Source organism: Tachyglossus aculeatus, chromosome 21, assembly GCF_015852505.1.
Source record: "Tachyglossus aculeatus isolate mTacAcu1 chromosome 21, mTacAcu1.pri, whole genome shotgun sequence".
NCBI classification, from domain to species: domain Eukaryota; kingdom Metazoa; phylum Chordata; class Mammalia; order Monotremata; family Tachyglossidae; genus Tachyglossus; species Tachyglossus aculeatus.
Genome location: NC_052086.1, coordinates 6886231 through 6901087, shown reverse-complemented (window position 1 = coordinate 6901087; position 14857 = coordinate 6886231). Strand labels below are relative to the sequence as shown.

The window sequence follows — 14857 nt, the reverse complement described above, 5'->3', positions numbered from 1 at the left end:
CTCACAGTTGAAGTTCTAGAATGTTCCAGAATATCCAGGAGACTGAAAGCTCTTTGTGGGAAGGGAGCATACCTACCAACTCTGCTAAGTTCTGGAATGTTTCGGCGTGTCTGGGAGACTGAACTCTCCCTGTAGGCAGGAAGCGTACCTACCAACTCTTGTAGAGTGCTCTCCCAAGCTCTTAGAACAGTGTTCTGCTCACAGGAAGCACTCAGTAAATGCCATTGATTGATTGACTGATAACGTCGTACTCCTGGGATGAACAATTGGGAAAATGCATTTGACTAGACTCTCCAGGGTAGGGGCCCTCTAATGAAGATGATTTCTCCTTCCTTCAAGTATATTTAATAATCATAAACAAAATCATCATGTTTGTTATATGCTTACTATGTTCCAAACACTATACTAAGCACAGGAGTAGATTACAAGATAATAATAATAATGATGATGGTATATTTTAAGTGCTTACCATGTGCCAGGCACTGTTGGGGTAAATGCAAGGTAATCAGGTGGTCCCACATGGGGCTCTCAGTCTTAATCCCCATTTTACGGATGAGTTAACTGAGGCACAGAGATGTTAAGTGGCTTGCCCAATGTCACACAGCAGACAAGTGGCGGAGGCGGGAATACAACTGACTCTGACTCCCAAGCCCGGGCTTTTTCCACGGGCTCTTTCCACTAAGCCACGCTGCTTCGATAATCAGGTTGGACACAGTCCCTGTCCCACACAGGGCTGTCAGTCTAAGGGGGAAGGGAGAACAAGGATTTCATTCCTCATTTGACAGATAAGGAAACTGAAGCCCACGGTATTGAAGTCACTGGCCCAAAGTCACCAATCAGGATTAGAACCCAGGTCTCCTGACTCCCGGGCCTGTGCTCTTTCCACTAGGCCATGCAAATTCCATCTACACTGAATCAGCTAACAAAACCACAGTCCTCCCTTCCATTACAAGCACTTTAAGGATTATAAAAGAAAAACCTTGAGGGGGGTAGGGAGGAAACAGAAGAACTCCCCCAACCTTTTAATCTGTTTTAAAAGTCAAAGATCTAGTTTTATCTAATTACAGAGAGGAAAATGAAAAAAATACAAGGCTCTGTTTGATTTTAAAGGAGAAAGAGGCACCTAGGTATTCATCAGGAGGAAAGAAGAGGAGATGGTTTAAAAAGTGGATTCCTTTGGGCAAAGCATTTAACTTGGTAGGGAGTGTAGTTTTCCAAGAAAGCTGAATCTTTAGACGTTTGTTCACACACACAAAAAATGACAAAAGTATAAATGTCAGTGTATAATTAGATTGTATGGTATTATTTGGATGCCTTCGGTTGCTGTGATAAATTCATACTATTTATGGGAAAAATAATTTTTCACATCTTGAAATATTTCATTTTTGAATTAACTTCTGACTTCTGGTATGGATATAAGTGAAAAGTCATGAGAAGCAAAGGCAGTGGCCCACAGAGATGACTGACATTCCCCAGGTTTCAAAATAGTGCTGAGCCTTTTACCCTCATCTGTAAAAGGGGGATTCAGTTCTACTCCCTCCTACTTGGATGGTGAGCTCCAAGTGGGACAAGGGACTGGGTCAAACCTGATTATCTTGTATCTACTCCAGCCCTTAGCACAGGGCTTGACTCACAATAAGCTCTTTTCATTCATTCATTCAATCATATTTATTGAGCGCACTGTACTAAGCACTTTGGATGGGAGAGCACAATAGAACAATAAACAGACACGTATCCTGCCCACAGCAAGCTTAAAACTCTTAACAAATACAATAATTATACATTCTTAAGCATAAATGCAAGCATGACCTGTGGGATTCAAGTGGCATATGGAAGGACAAGTCTTTAAATCAGAATGGCCCATTTAATAGAGACAGAGAAATTAGCCAAGGACACGGGCTGCCTCCTATACCCCTCCTACCCTCCTCAGAATTGAGTGCTTTCTCCGTGAGGATCCTGGCCTAATCCATTCTCACCACGCAGCCGGAAACACTGGCTTGCTGATGACTCTCTGCCGGACCATTTTGGTCACCGTTAGGAGGTCGCAATTCTGAATGCATATGATCCCATCGGGCTTCTGTTGCCCCCAGAGGTGCTAGGAATGCTAGCCAAGGCTGGGGGAGGCAGAAAGTCTTGGAAGTGCCACACAGAGTTGGCACTGGTGCCCAGTGTGGCTGGGGTAGGTACAAGCTAATCAGGTTGGACACAGTCCCCTTCCCACGTGGGGTTCACAGCCTCAATCCCCATTTTCCAGATGAAGTAACTGAGGCCCAGAGAAGTAAAGTGACTTGCCCAAGGTCACACAGCAGACAAGTGGCAGAGGTGGGATTAGAACACAGGTCCTTGTGACTCCCTCTATCCACTAGGCCATGCTACTTCTCTTTGCAAAGGAAGCAATCAGTAAGACTTGGGACATGGGCTGTGTCCAACCTGCTTAGCTTGCTTCTATCCCAGCGCTTAGTACAGATTCTGGCACTTAACAAACTTCGTAAGAAGAAAAAATAATGTGGAGAATAATCAGTGTCCTGCGCATGGACTTGGCCATGACACAGTTCTGGGTCGTCGCCTCTAAAAAGAGGGAGAAGAATCAATCAAGCAGTGATAATAATGGAGCGCTTACTCTGTGCAGAACACTAGGCTCAGCCCTAGGGAGAGTACAGTAGTGGCAGAAGACGTGATCCCTGCCCACTAAATCAGTGAATCACGGTGCCCCTTCAAATTAATACCAGGTAGGAAGAAGCAGTGGGGTGTCAACATATGTACCCAAGTGCGATGGTTGGAGGTGAGATTACCCTTGGCAGAATTGGCTGTGTTTTCGATCGTGTCGAACGGGAGAGTTGGAAAGCCTTTCCAGAAAGGCCTGACTCGAGAAATACAATACGCTGGGAAAGTCTTTCTTTGTGGCCGCCTGACTGTGCGTGGAAAATAAACTGGATGTTTTATTGTCAGGCTTTTGGTTGGTCCGAGGAACCTTTGGAATCCGGGAAGGGAGCCTGGAGAATAGGTTCAGGAGAATCTGTAAAGATCCTCAGGGTCTAAACAATGGAATGTGCTCTTTTTATTGCTTTCCTCTACCACTCTGCAAATTGCATCTAAGGCATAGAGATTTATTAGCCATAGTGGGCCGAAAAATCCGTTCGACTCCTCCCCCCACCCCTCTTCACACTGGTGCATGGATTGAAGCTGTTTCTGAAATGTTTAAGGGTGCAGGTTACAGTACATTCTCACTAGATGAACCAGGAAATCTAATTTGTAATGACCCATTGGGGTTAGATTCAGAAACATTTCCCTTTGTGAATCCTAAAAATCTAAAAAATATGTTGCTAGTCTGAATGTAATCCACCTCCCTCCCGTTTTGCTCCCTGCGGATTCTAACCTTTGAGCAGAGACTTTTCATGGGCCCCGGGATTTGCTGTCAGATGTGTTTAAAGCTGCAAGCCTGCAGCCCTTAAGCTCTCTCTTGGACTGGAAGCACATGCCCTGGGGCTAATAAACCTCATTTGCTACTCTCCCAATTCCCACCTATTACTCATACATTTGCTTACCCGCCCCCCTCAAAACCACTTCATCCAGAAGTTCCCTGAGGAATTCCCTGATTCCCACCTTCCTGGTCATGTCTGTCTGTCTTTCTGTCTCTGTCTCTGTCTCTGTCTCTGTCTCTCTCTCTCTCTCACACACACACACACACACACACACACAAACACACTCTCTCTCTGTCTCTCTCTGTCTCTCTCTCTCCCTTCCGCATCAAACATCTTAGCATGCATATGTATCCTGGCTTACTTACTCTGTATTTAATTACTCTTACTTACTCTTTAATTAATTGCCTGCTTTTGTTTTTTATTATTTGGTGCAATGCTCTTGCCCTTTTACTTATAAACTGGCAATTTGTGCCCACTTGTCTTATCCGTTAGATTATGAAGTCGTTCAAAGCAGGGCTTCTCTTGTATCTTTCTAAGGGCCTAGTACAGGGCTCTGCACCCAGCTCAATAAATGCCTTTGTTGTTGTTGTTGCTGCAGATGATAAGAAAAATGATTAAACCAATGCAGTCTGTCCAAGAGCACACAACAGAGAAGTGGCGGAGCTGAGATTAAAACCCAAGTTCTTCTGACTCCCAGGCTGATGCTCTTCCCACTAGGCAACACTGCTTCTCTACTAAACTTGTAATAAATGTCTTCCTTTATTTTCATGTATGCAACCAGAGTGAATAGACCCTCTGATCACCCTTAGGAGAGGGAACTGCGTTAGTCGCTCATGAATCCACTGAGGTTTTCATTCTGGACAGTTGCTAGGAGAATGTATATTTCTCTGTACAGAGTAAGCACTCCAACGCTATCGATTGATTGGGAGTGGTTAATAGATACCATAGCCTTGCCCCCTTGCTGGGGGAAGGTATTTTCCTCTCACCTTGTTTGGGAACACCCTTGTCCTAGTGGTGTGCCATTGGTGAATATCACCTGTTGGTCCACACAGCCCTCACTCCCTTAGAAATTTGGACAATTTCATTTAAATTCCTTAACAGCCTTTTAGGCTGAAGAATTTTAATGTTTTCTGAAAAGTTGCACATGAAAGCAAGCCAGTCCAACCCCCGATTATCTTGGTGGTCTTTCTCCCTAAATTTTCCAAACCCAAAGTATTTGTGGTTTCATATGGTGGCAGACCCTCAATTTCCTCCGTCAGTCTGCTCAGCAGAGTGTCTCCCTCTCCCTCTCCCTCTCTTTCCCTTCCTCCCTCTTTTTCCCTCTCTTTCTCTTTCTCACTCTCCCTCTCCTTCCATATCTCACTGCCTGTTCTTCCAAGACAGCATGGTTTTTCAAGTCCCTTCCTGTGCCCCATCACATCCACTTTCACATCTTATGAATGGGGGAGGTGGGTCAAATGCTTAGGAGGGTGAATAACTCTGACCCAGACCACCTGTGAAAAGTCATTCCCTGGGAGATTTTTTTTTCCAAATCCTCAGCAAGCTTTGCAGAGGCATCCTTGCCACAACCATGTAGCTAGCCAGTAGAACCTCAGAAATCCTGGAAACAGAAGCTGAGTGCCCCAGGGTGGGACCTTAGAAGCAGAAACGAGAAGCAGCGTGGCCCAGTGGAAAGAGCCCGGGCTTTGGCCGTTCATTCTCAGTCTCTTTTGCGGGCTCCTCCTCCCCCTCCCATCCCCATACTGTAGGGGCTCCTCAAGGGTCAGTTCTTGTTCCCCTTCTGTTCTCTATCTACACTCACTCCCTTGGTGAACTCATTCGCTCCCACGGCTTCAACTATCATCTCTACACTGATGACACCCAAATCTACATCTCTGCCCCTGCTTTCTCTCCCTCCCTTCAGGCTCGTGTCTCCTCCTGCCTTCAAGACATCTCCATCTGGATGTCTGCCCACCATCTAAAACTCAGTATGTCCAAGACTGAACTCCTTATCTTCCCTCCCAAACCTTGCCCTCTCCCTGACTTTCCCATCACTGTTGACGGTACTACCATCCTTCCCATCTCACAAGCCGGCAACCTCAGTGTCATCCTTGACTCTGCTCTCTCGTTCACCCCTCACACCCAATCCATCACCAAAACCTGATGGTCTCACCTCCGCAACATCGCCAAGATCTGCCCTTTCCTCTCCATCCAAACCGCTACCCTGCTGGTTCAATCTCTCATCCTGTCCCGAGTGGATTACTGCATCAGCCTCCTCTCTAATCTCCCATCCTCCTGTCTCTCCCCACTTCAATCTACACTTCACGCTGCTGCCCAGATCATCTTTGTGCAGAAACACTCTGGGCATGTTACTCCCCTCCTCAAAAATCTCCAGTGGCTACCAACCAACCTACGCATCATTCAAAAACTCCTCACCCTCAGCTTCAAGGCTCTCCATCACCTTGCCCCCTCCTACCTCACCTCCCTTCTCTCCTTCTACAGCCCATCCCACACCCTCTGCTCCTCTGCCGCTAACCTCCTCCCTGTGCCTCATTGTCGCCTGTCCCGCTGTCGACCCACGACCCACCTCCTTCCCCTGGCCTGGAATGCCTTCCCTCCACACATCCGCCAAGCTAGTTCTCTTCCTCCCTTCAAAGCCCTACTGAGAGCTCACCTCCTCCAGGAGGCCTTCCCAGACTGAGCCTCCTGCTCCCTCTCCCCCACCTCCCCCCGGCATCCCCCTTGCCTTACCTCCTTCCCCTCCCCACAGCACCTGCATATATGTTTGTACATATGTATTACTCTATTTTACTTGTACATATTTACTATTCAATTTATTTTATTTTGTTAATAAGTTTTGTTTTGTTGTCTGTCTCTCCCTTATAGATTGTGAGCCCGCTGTTGGGTAGGGACCATCTCTATATGTTGCCAACTTGTACTTTCCAAGCGCTTCGTACAGTGCTCTGCACACAGTAAGTGTTCAATAAATACGATTGAATGAATGAAGAGTCAGAGGTCATGGGTTCAAATTCTGGCTCCGCCAATTGTCAGCTGTGTGACTTTGGGTGAGTCACTTCACTTCTCTTCCTCAGTTCCCTCACCTGGAAAATGGGGATTAAGACTGTGAGCCCCCCAGGGGCTTGTAACCTTGTAAGCCCCCACAGGCTTGTAACCTCCCCGTCACTTAGAACAGTGCTTTGCACATAGTAAGCGCTTAATAAATGCCATTATTATTATTATTATCTTAGAGAGGTGGAGGTGAGGATCATTGGAGAGCAACCTCACACAGTTGCCCTCCAAGCATCCCAGTTCGTAAACAGTGAGTCAGTCAGTCAGTCTTATTTATTGAGCACTTACTGTTTGCAGAGCACTGAGTAAAGCGCTTGGAAGAGTACACTGTAACAATATAACAGGCACAGTCTCTGCATTGTGGACTTGGGGGACCAGTAGTCTGACCCAATAATGGCCTTTCTTACATTCTTAAGTTCTTGAGACTGGATGACTCTCCTTATCCCCATTGTCTTCTTCCATAGCAAGAGGGAAAGGGAAACATCTTCAAGAAAGGACACTCTTGAAGTAATCCACTTTACAGACCTGCTTCTCACCTAAAGTCTCTCTTTTCTCCTATGTTCCTTCAGTTATTCAAACTTACAAATACTCCATCAGTCCATTAGTGGTAGAGAAGCAGTGTGGCCTGGTGAAAAGAGCCTGGGCCTGGGGGTCAGAGGACCTGGGTTCTAATCCCAGCTCCACCACTTTCCTGCTGTGTGTGACCTTGGATGAGCCACTTAACTTCTCTGTGCCTCAGTTTCATCACCAGTAAAATGGGAATCAAATCCTACTCCCTCTGATTTAGACTGTGAGCCCTATGTGGGACAGGGACTATGTCCAACCTGGTTATCTTGTATCTACCCCAGCGCTTAATACAGTGCTTGGTATATATTAAGTGCTTAACAAATACCATAATTATTTGAGTGCTTACTTGGCACAGCACATTGTACTGAGCGCATGGGTGAGTACCAAGTTGATGTGCTGTGAATCTATCCAGATTTGAGCCTACCAATCATCACAGCAGTTAATTTGGCAGTCCAAAGAGCCCCTCCCTCTCTCATTTCTGTTGGCAAACTGAGAGCCACTTATAATTTGAACAATAATAATAATAATGATGATGATGGCATTAATTAAGCGCTTACTATGTGCAAAGCACTGTTCTAATCACTGGGGAGGTTACAAGGTGATCAGGTTGTCCCACGGGAGGGGCTCACAGTCTTAATCCCCATTTTACAGATGAGGTAACTGAGGCCCAGAGAAGTTAAGTGACTTGCCCAAAGTCACACAGCTGACAATTGGCGGAGCCGGGATTTGAACCCCTGACCTCTGACTCCAAAGCCCGTGCTCTTTCCACTGAGCCACACTTCTTCCCCAATCCATGGTTTGATAGGTGGTTGTGGCCCTATTTGTGCTAACCCAGTCTAGAGTAGCTTTGTGAAGCCAGTTTCTAGCTCTTGTACCATTCCTCTGAAGACATGGTGGCCCTTAGTGGTCAGGTCAGCAAAGAGGAGATGGAGAAATAGTCAAGAGGTTCGGGAGCATGAAATTCATTTTCAAAATGTCTGTTCCTTCGCTTAGTGGATAGAGCATGGGCCTGGGAATCAGAAGGACCTGGGTTCTAATCCTGGCTCCACCACATGTCTACTGTGTGACCTTGGGCAAGTCACTTTACTTCTCTGGGCCTCAGTTACCTCATCTGTGAAAGGGGGATTAAGAGTGTGAACCCCTTATGGGACAGGGACTTTGCCCAACCTGATTAACGTGTATTTACCACAGAGCTTAGAACAGAGCTTGGCACATAGTAAATGCTTAACAAGTACTATTATTATCATCATTATTATTATTAATGAATGAGGAATAAAGGACCTTTCTCTTTTCAGGGAAGAGACGGGTAACACATGCTCTGTGTGAGGGTTTTCTGACTGGAAGATCATTCATTGAATTGGAGAGAACTCAATTGATCATTTTGAATCAGGAATGGAGGTTTTTCTCCACCTTTAGATATCTGTTAGGATTTCTGGTATATGAGTTGCTCAAAATGTGTAAAGTATTACCACGGATTCCAGATGTTGGAGAGACATAAGTGACCCATTAGTGGAACATACATTGAGGTTAATGACTCTAGCTGCCTGGGACAACCACGGGGGGCAATGGGAATGCAACAGTGGAAGGGCGCTCTTCCACATGATGTTGTGCATTACATTATGTTATTTTTATTATTATCATTATTAATGTATTTGTCAAGTATTTACCATATGCCAAGCTCCGTTTTAAGCTCTGGTGTAGATACAAGGTAGTGGACCCTGTCCCACATGGGGCTCCTGGTCAATGTAGGAAGGAGAACAGACATTGAGTCCAGATTTTACAGATGAGGAAATGGAGGCACAGAGAAGGTAAGTGACTTGCTTAAGGTCACACCACAGTCAACTGGCAGAGCCAGGATTAGAACCTGGGTTCTCTGATTCGCAGGCCTGTGCTCTTTCCACTAGGCCACACTGCTTCTCTACCAGTGATGAAAGGATTAAGTATTTTTAACTTTGAATAACCTAGGGCTCGTGGGAGAAAAGAGAGACTTTGGGTGAGAGGTAGATCTTTAAGTGGATTACTTTGAGAAAGACTGCCCTTTCTTGGAGATGCTTCCCTCGCCTTCTTGCTATGGAAGGAGACATTGAGCCTTAGGCAGAAACTTTCAATCTCAAGGATGTAAAATAGCCTAGGGCTCTTTCCTCTAGGCCATGCTGCTCCCCTAATGAGGCATCCCTGTGTAGTGGGAAGTAATAGCCTCATGGAGAAAGTCGGGTGGTGGGGTCAAAGAACCTGTTCTTTCTTATGACTACTGGGCCTAGCCCTACCCCTGCGCACCCCAAAGATGGGTTTTCTGCAAACTGATTCTGAACCCATGTTTCTGTGTTTTTTATGGTATTTGTTTAGTCTTTGCAGTGGCCAGGCACCGTACTAACCGCTGGGGTAGTTACAAGCCAATCAATCAATCAATCAATCGTATTTATTGAGCGCTTACTGTGTGCAGAGCACTGTACTAAGCGCTTGGGAAGTACAAGTTGGCAACATATAGAGACAGTCCCTACCCAACAGTGGGCTCACAGTCTAGAAGGGGGAGACAGGAACAAAACCAAACATATTAACAAAATAAAATAAATAGAATAGATGTGTACAAGTAAAATAAATAAATAAATAGAGTAATAAATATGTACAAACATATATACATATATACAGGTGTTGTGGGGAAGGGATACCTGGGCCGGGAGGCAGAGGGAGAGGGAGAGGCAGAGGGGTACCAGGGACAGGAGGCAAAGGGGGACCATGGCTGAGAAGCAGTGAGGGACAAGGGCAGGGAGTCAGTGCGGGACCCGGGCTGGGAGTCAAGGGATTACCTGGGCCGGGCAACAGGGGGATCAGGGCCGGGAGACAGCAGGACCTAGGCTGGGAGGTCAAGGGTCCCAGGCCCAGGATGGAGAGAGGGGCCAGGGCTTGGAGGCAGAGGGAGACCAGGGCCGGGAGGCTCTAGGGACCAAGGCCGGGAGGCAGAGGGGGACTGTGGCCGGGAAACGAGGACCAGGGCTGGGAGGCAGAGGGGCACCCGGGCCGGTAGATGGGGGACCAGAGCCGGTAGGCCTAGGGGGACCAGGGCCAGGAGGCAGAGGGGTCCCTGGGCCCGGAGGCAAAGCGGGAGTAGGACTGAGAAGCAGGGGGGACAAGGCCAGGGAGGCAGAGGGAGACCAGGGCCGACAGACAGGGGGACCAGTGCCGGGAGACAGGGGGACCTAGGCCAGGAGGCAGAGGATCCCGAGACCGGGACGGAGAAAGGATCCAGGGCCCGGAGGTAGAGGGAGACCAGGGCCGGCAGAACAGGGGTGCCAAGGCCCGGAGGCATAGGATACCCAAGGCCGGGATGAAGAGAGACCCAGTGGCCTGGAGGCAGAGGGAGACCAGGGCCAGGAGGCTTAAAGGGACCAGGGTCGGAAGGCAGAGGGCAACCAGGGCCTGGAGGCAGGGGGGACCAGGGTCGGGAGACAGGGGACCAGGGTCAGGAAGAAGAGGGGTACCTGGGCCTGTAGACAGGGGCACCTAGGCCGGTAGATAGAGGGGATCCAGGGCCGGGATGGAGAAAGGGGCCAAGGCCTGGAGGAAGAGGGAGACCAGGGCTGGCGGGTACAAGGGGACCAGTGCCAGGAGACACAGGTGGACCAGGGCGAGAGGTACAGGCTATGAGGGCTGGGAGTAACCAGGGCACCAATGCTGGTAGTCAGAGGGCGACCAGGTCCGGGCAGAAGATGGGGACCAAGGCAGGGGGGTAGATTGGACCTAGGACTGGAGGGAGAAGGGGACCAGGGCCAGAAAGTAAAGTGGGACCAGTGCTGAAAGACAGAGGGGGACAAGGGCCGGGAAGCAGAGGGGGACCAGGGACAGGAGGCAGAGGGGGACCACGGCCGGGAGGCAGAGGGGTACCATGGCCAGGAGACAGAAGGGTACCTGGGCAGGGAGACAGGGGGACTAGGGCCAGATCGGAGAGAGACCCAAAGGGCTGGAGGTGAAAGGAGACCAGGGCTGCGAGGCACAGAGGGACCAGGACTGGGAGCTAAAAGGGGACCAGGGCAGGGTGTCAGGGCAGGACCAGGGCCCAGAGGCAGAGGGCGACCAGGGCCAGGATACCGAAGGGTACCTGGCCCAAGAGACGGGGGACCAGGGCCGGGAGGCAGAGGGGGATCCGGGCAGATAAGCAGGGGGAAACAGGATATGCAGGCAGAGGCGAACCAGGGCTGGGAGGCAGATGGGGACCAAGGCTGGGAGGCAGAGGGGGTCCAGGGCCGGGAGGTAGTGGGGTCCAGTGCTTAGAACAGTGCTTTGCACGTAGTAAGTGCTTAACAAGTACTATCATTATTATTACCTGTACCAGGAGACCCAGGGACCAGGGTTGGGAGGTAGAGAGGTACCTGGGCCGGGAGACAGGGGGACCAGGGCTGGGAGGTAGGGGGGACCCCGGGCTGGGCTGGAGAGAGACACAATTGCCTGAAGGTAGAGGGAGACCAGGACCAGGAGGCACAGAGGGACCAGGGCCTGGAGTTAGAGTGGGATTAGGGCCTGGAGGCAGAGCAGGACCAGGGCCAGGAGGCAGAGGGGTATCTGGGCTGGGAGACAGGTGGACTAGGGCTGGGAGGCAGAGGGGTACCTGAGCCGAGGGACAAGGGGTCCAGGGCCAATACACCGGGAGGTATATTTGGACCATGGCGAAGAGGCAGAGGGGAATCAAGACTAAGAGGCAGAGGTGTACCTGGGTCCGGAGACAGGGGACCAGGGCTGGGAAGTAGAGGGGACCCAGGGCCACGAGGTACAAGGCGATGAGGGCTGGGAAGAACTGTGGCACCCTGCTGGTAGGCAGAGAGGGATCAGGTCTGTGTGGAAGGTAGAGACCAAGGCAGGGAGGTAGAGGGGACCTAGGGCTGGAGGGAGAAGGGGACCAGGGCCGAAAGGTTGGGGGGGGACCCAGGCCATAAAGTAAAGTGGGACCAGGGCTGAAAGGCAGAGGGAGACCAGGGCCAGGAGGCAGAGGGGGACCAGGGCCAGGAGGCAGAGGGGTACTAGGGCCAGGGGACAGGTGGACCAGGGCAGGGAGGCAGAGGAGTACCTGGGCTGGGGGACAAGGGGACCAGGGCCGAGAGGCCAGGGGCGACCAGGGCAGGGAGTCAGAGGGGGACCAGAGCTAAGAGGCATAGGGGTGCCTGGGCCAGGAGACATGGGGACAAGGGCAGGGAGGCAGTCGGGTACATGGTGTCATCCTTGACTCCACTCTCTCGTTCACCCCTCACATCCAAGCAGTCACCAAAACCTGCCGGTCTCACCTCCACAACCTTGCCAAGATCCGCCCTTTCCTCTCTATCCAAACCGCTACCCTGCTCGTTCAAGCTCTCATCCTATCCCGTCTGGACTACTATATCAGCCTCCTCTCCGATCTCCCATCCTCCTGTCTCTCCCCACTTCAATCCATACTTCACGCCACTGTGTCCAATCAGGTTGGACACAGTCCCTGTCCCACTTGGGGATCACAGTCTTCATCCCCATTTTACGGATGAGGTAACTGGGGCCCAGAGAAGTGAAGTGACTTGCCCAAGGTCACACAGCAAACACGTGTGTTGGACAACTGGATCCAGGATTTCCCTCACCTGAGAAGCAGCGTGACTTAGTGGAAAGAGCAGGGGCTTGGGTGTCAGAAGTCGTGGGTTCTAATCCCAGCTCCACCACTTAATCAGCTGTGTGACTTTGGGTAAGTCACTTCACTTCTCTGTGCCTCAGTTACCTCATCCGTAAAATGGGGATTAAGACTGTGAGCCCCACGTGGGACAACCTGATGACCGTATATCTACCCCAGCACTTAGAAAAGTGCCTGGCACATAGTAGCACTTAATAAATACCATCATTATTATTATTACTATGTGAAGATCCCCATCTGGAAAGCCATCACTTCAGCCCTCCACATCCTGCTTGTGAAAAGCAGGGACTGACTTAGGGTCATAGTCTGTCAGTCAACCAGTGATGTGGGGCTGGGGGGGAGCCCAATACCCCAACTCAGCGGAAACTTCACCGGGTGCTGCGGCCAGAGTGGCAGGTAAATGCCGTTGTTGGAATAATGAAGCCCCCAGCTTACAACCAGCTCCTGGCACCTCCAACTCTCCAGCCGGCCGCGGCTAGCCGTAAATTAGCTTATGTTCCTGCTTGGCACTGGGCTCTTGGTTCATTTGTAGATGCTAATTGTAATCTGATGTTATCAGCTTCAGGTAATTGAAATGGGCTTGATGAATTACTTAATTTCTTTTAATAGCTGAGTCTTCAAGAACTGAATGAAAAAGATAAGGTGAACTGGAGGAAAACACAACAACTCTATCTTTCTAATTAGCGCTTGGAGTTTTCGTCTTCTTTACACAAATTATAATGAATATGGGAGGCTTAACTGCGTCTATGAAGCAAAAATCCCTGAGGCCTTTCCCATTAGAAAGCCCAGGACTGAGCATTGATAACACTTTGAAAACTCAAAGGGAACGCACATATGATTTTCCTTAAAGTAAACATGAGTCATTCTTCTCAGAGTTCATTGCGCCTCTTCTGGTTTGGAGTGGTCTCTGGCCCCAGTGGGCTCTATCGGCCATTGTGGTCTGTTGCTCATAGCACTGTTTAAGGGCTGCTCAGCCATGGCCTTAACTTCTTTAGTGGCTTCCTGCTTAGAATGGGGCCATGTTTGGGATGGATGCCCTGGGTTCCTTGGAAGACGTTAGCCATTGGCTCTCTGCATCTGGCAGTGATACCTCCCACACTTTCTTGGCCTTCAGATTCCCCATCTGCCATGACTGCTGTTTAATACTTTGCTAAGCCAACTGTGGAGAGTTTGGGTGTGGCATTAATTCTCTGCCATCTGTGCTGGGCACGGCCATGGTCCCAGGCCCCCTCAGGTATATACTTTGTCCCAGAACCTTCTAGCTGGCTCGAGTTTCCTGTTTAAGAGACACCTCCAAGGAGAACCGTTAGTTGGTGAATAGCGGTCATGCCTCTTGATTTCTTGTGGCTGCACATCTCCAGAGGATGCAGGGAAAGGAGTTATCTCAGCTCTCCCTGTTCTGTGCAGGACACGGTCTTTCTAGACATTTCTCACACAGTGCCCACAGGAAGTACTCTGCCCACAAGAAGCGGTTTTTTTTATTTATGGTATTTGGTAAGCCCTTTGTCAGTCAGTCAGTCATATTTACTGAGCGCTTACTGTGTGCACAGCACTGTACTAAGCACTTGGGGAGGACAATAGAACAATATAACATGTCCCCTTCCCACAACAAGTTTGCAGTCTAGATGGGGAGACAGACATTGATTTAAATAAAGAAATTACAGTTATGTATATAAGGGCTGTGTGGCTGGGAGGGGGAATAATAATAATGATGATGGCATTTATTAAGCGCTTACTATGTGCCAAGCACTGTTCTAAGCGCTAGGGAGTTTACAAGGTGATCAGGTTGTCTCTCAGGGGACTCACAGTCTTAATCTCCATTTTACAGATGAGGTAACTGAGGCACAGATAAATTAAGTGACTTGCCCAAAGTCACACAGCTGACAGTTGGCAGAGCCGGATTTGAACCCATGACCTCTGACTCCAAAGCCCATGCTCTTTCCATTGAGCCACGCTACTTCTCAGTGAATAAAAGGAGCAAGTCAGGGTGACAGCAGAAGGGAGTGGAAGAAAAGGGAAAGAGGGCTTAATGAGGGAAGGCCTCTTGGAGGAGATTGCCTTCAATAAAGCTTCGAAATGGGGGAGAGTAATTGTCTGTCAGGTATGAAGAGAGAGGGCATTCCAGGCTAGAGTCAGGATTTGGGTGAGAGGTCAGTGGGAAGGTAGACGGGATTGTGCC

General features: G+C 49.4%; 1 protein-coding gene across 1 annotated transcript in view; it reads left to right on the top strand.

Moving 5' to 3' along the window:
* The window catches only part of TTC28 (tetratricopeptide repeat domain 28), a 478850-nt gene that overhangs the window by 336593 nt on the left and 127400 nt on the right, over positions 1 to 14857 (top strand). The window lies entirely within an intron of this gene.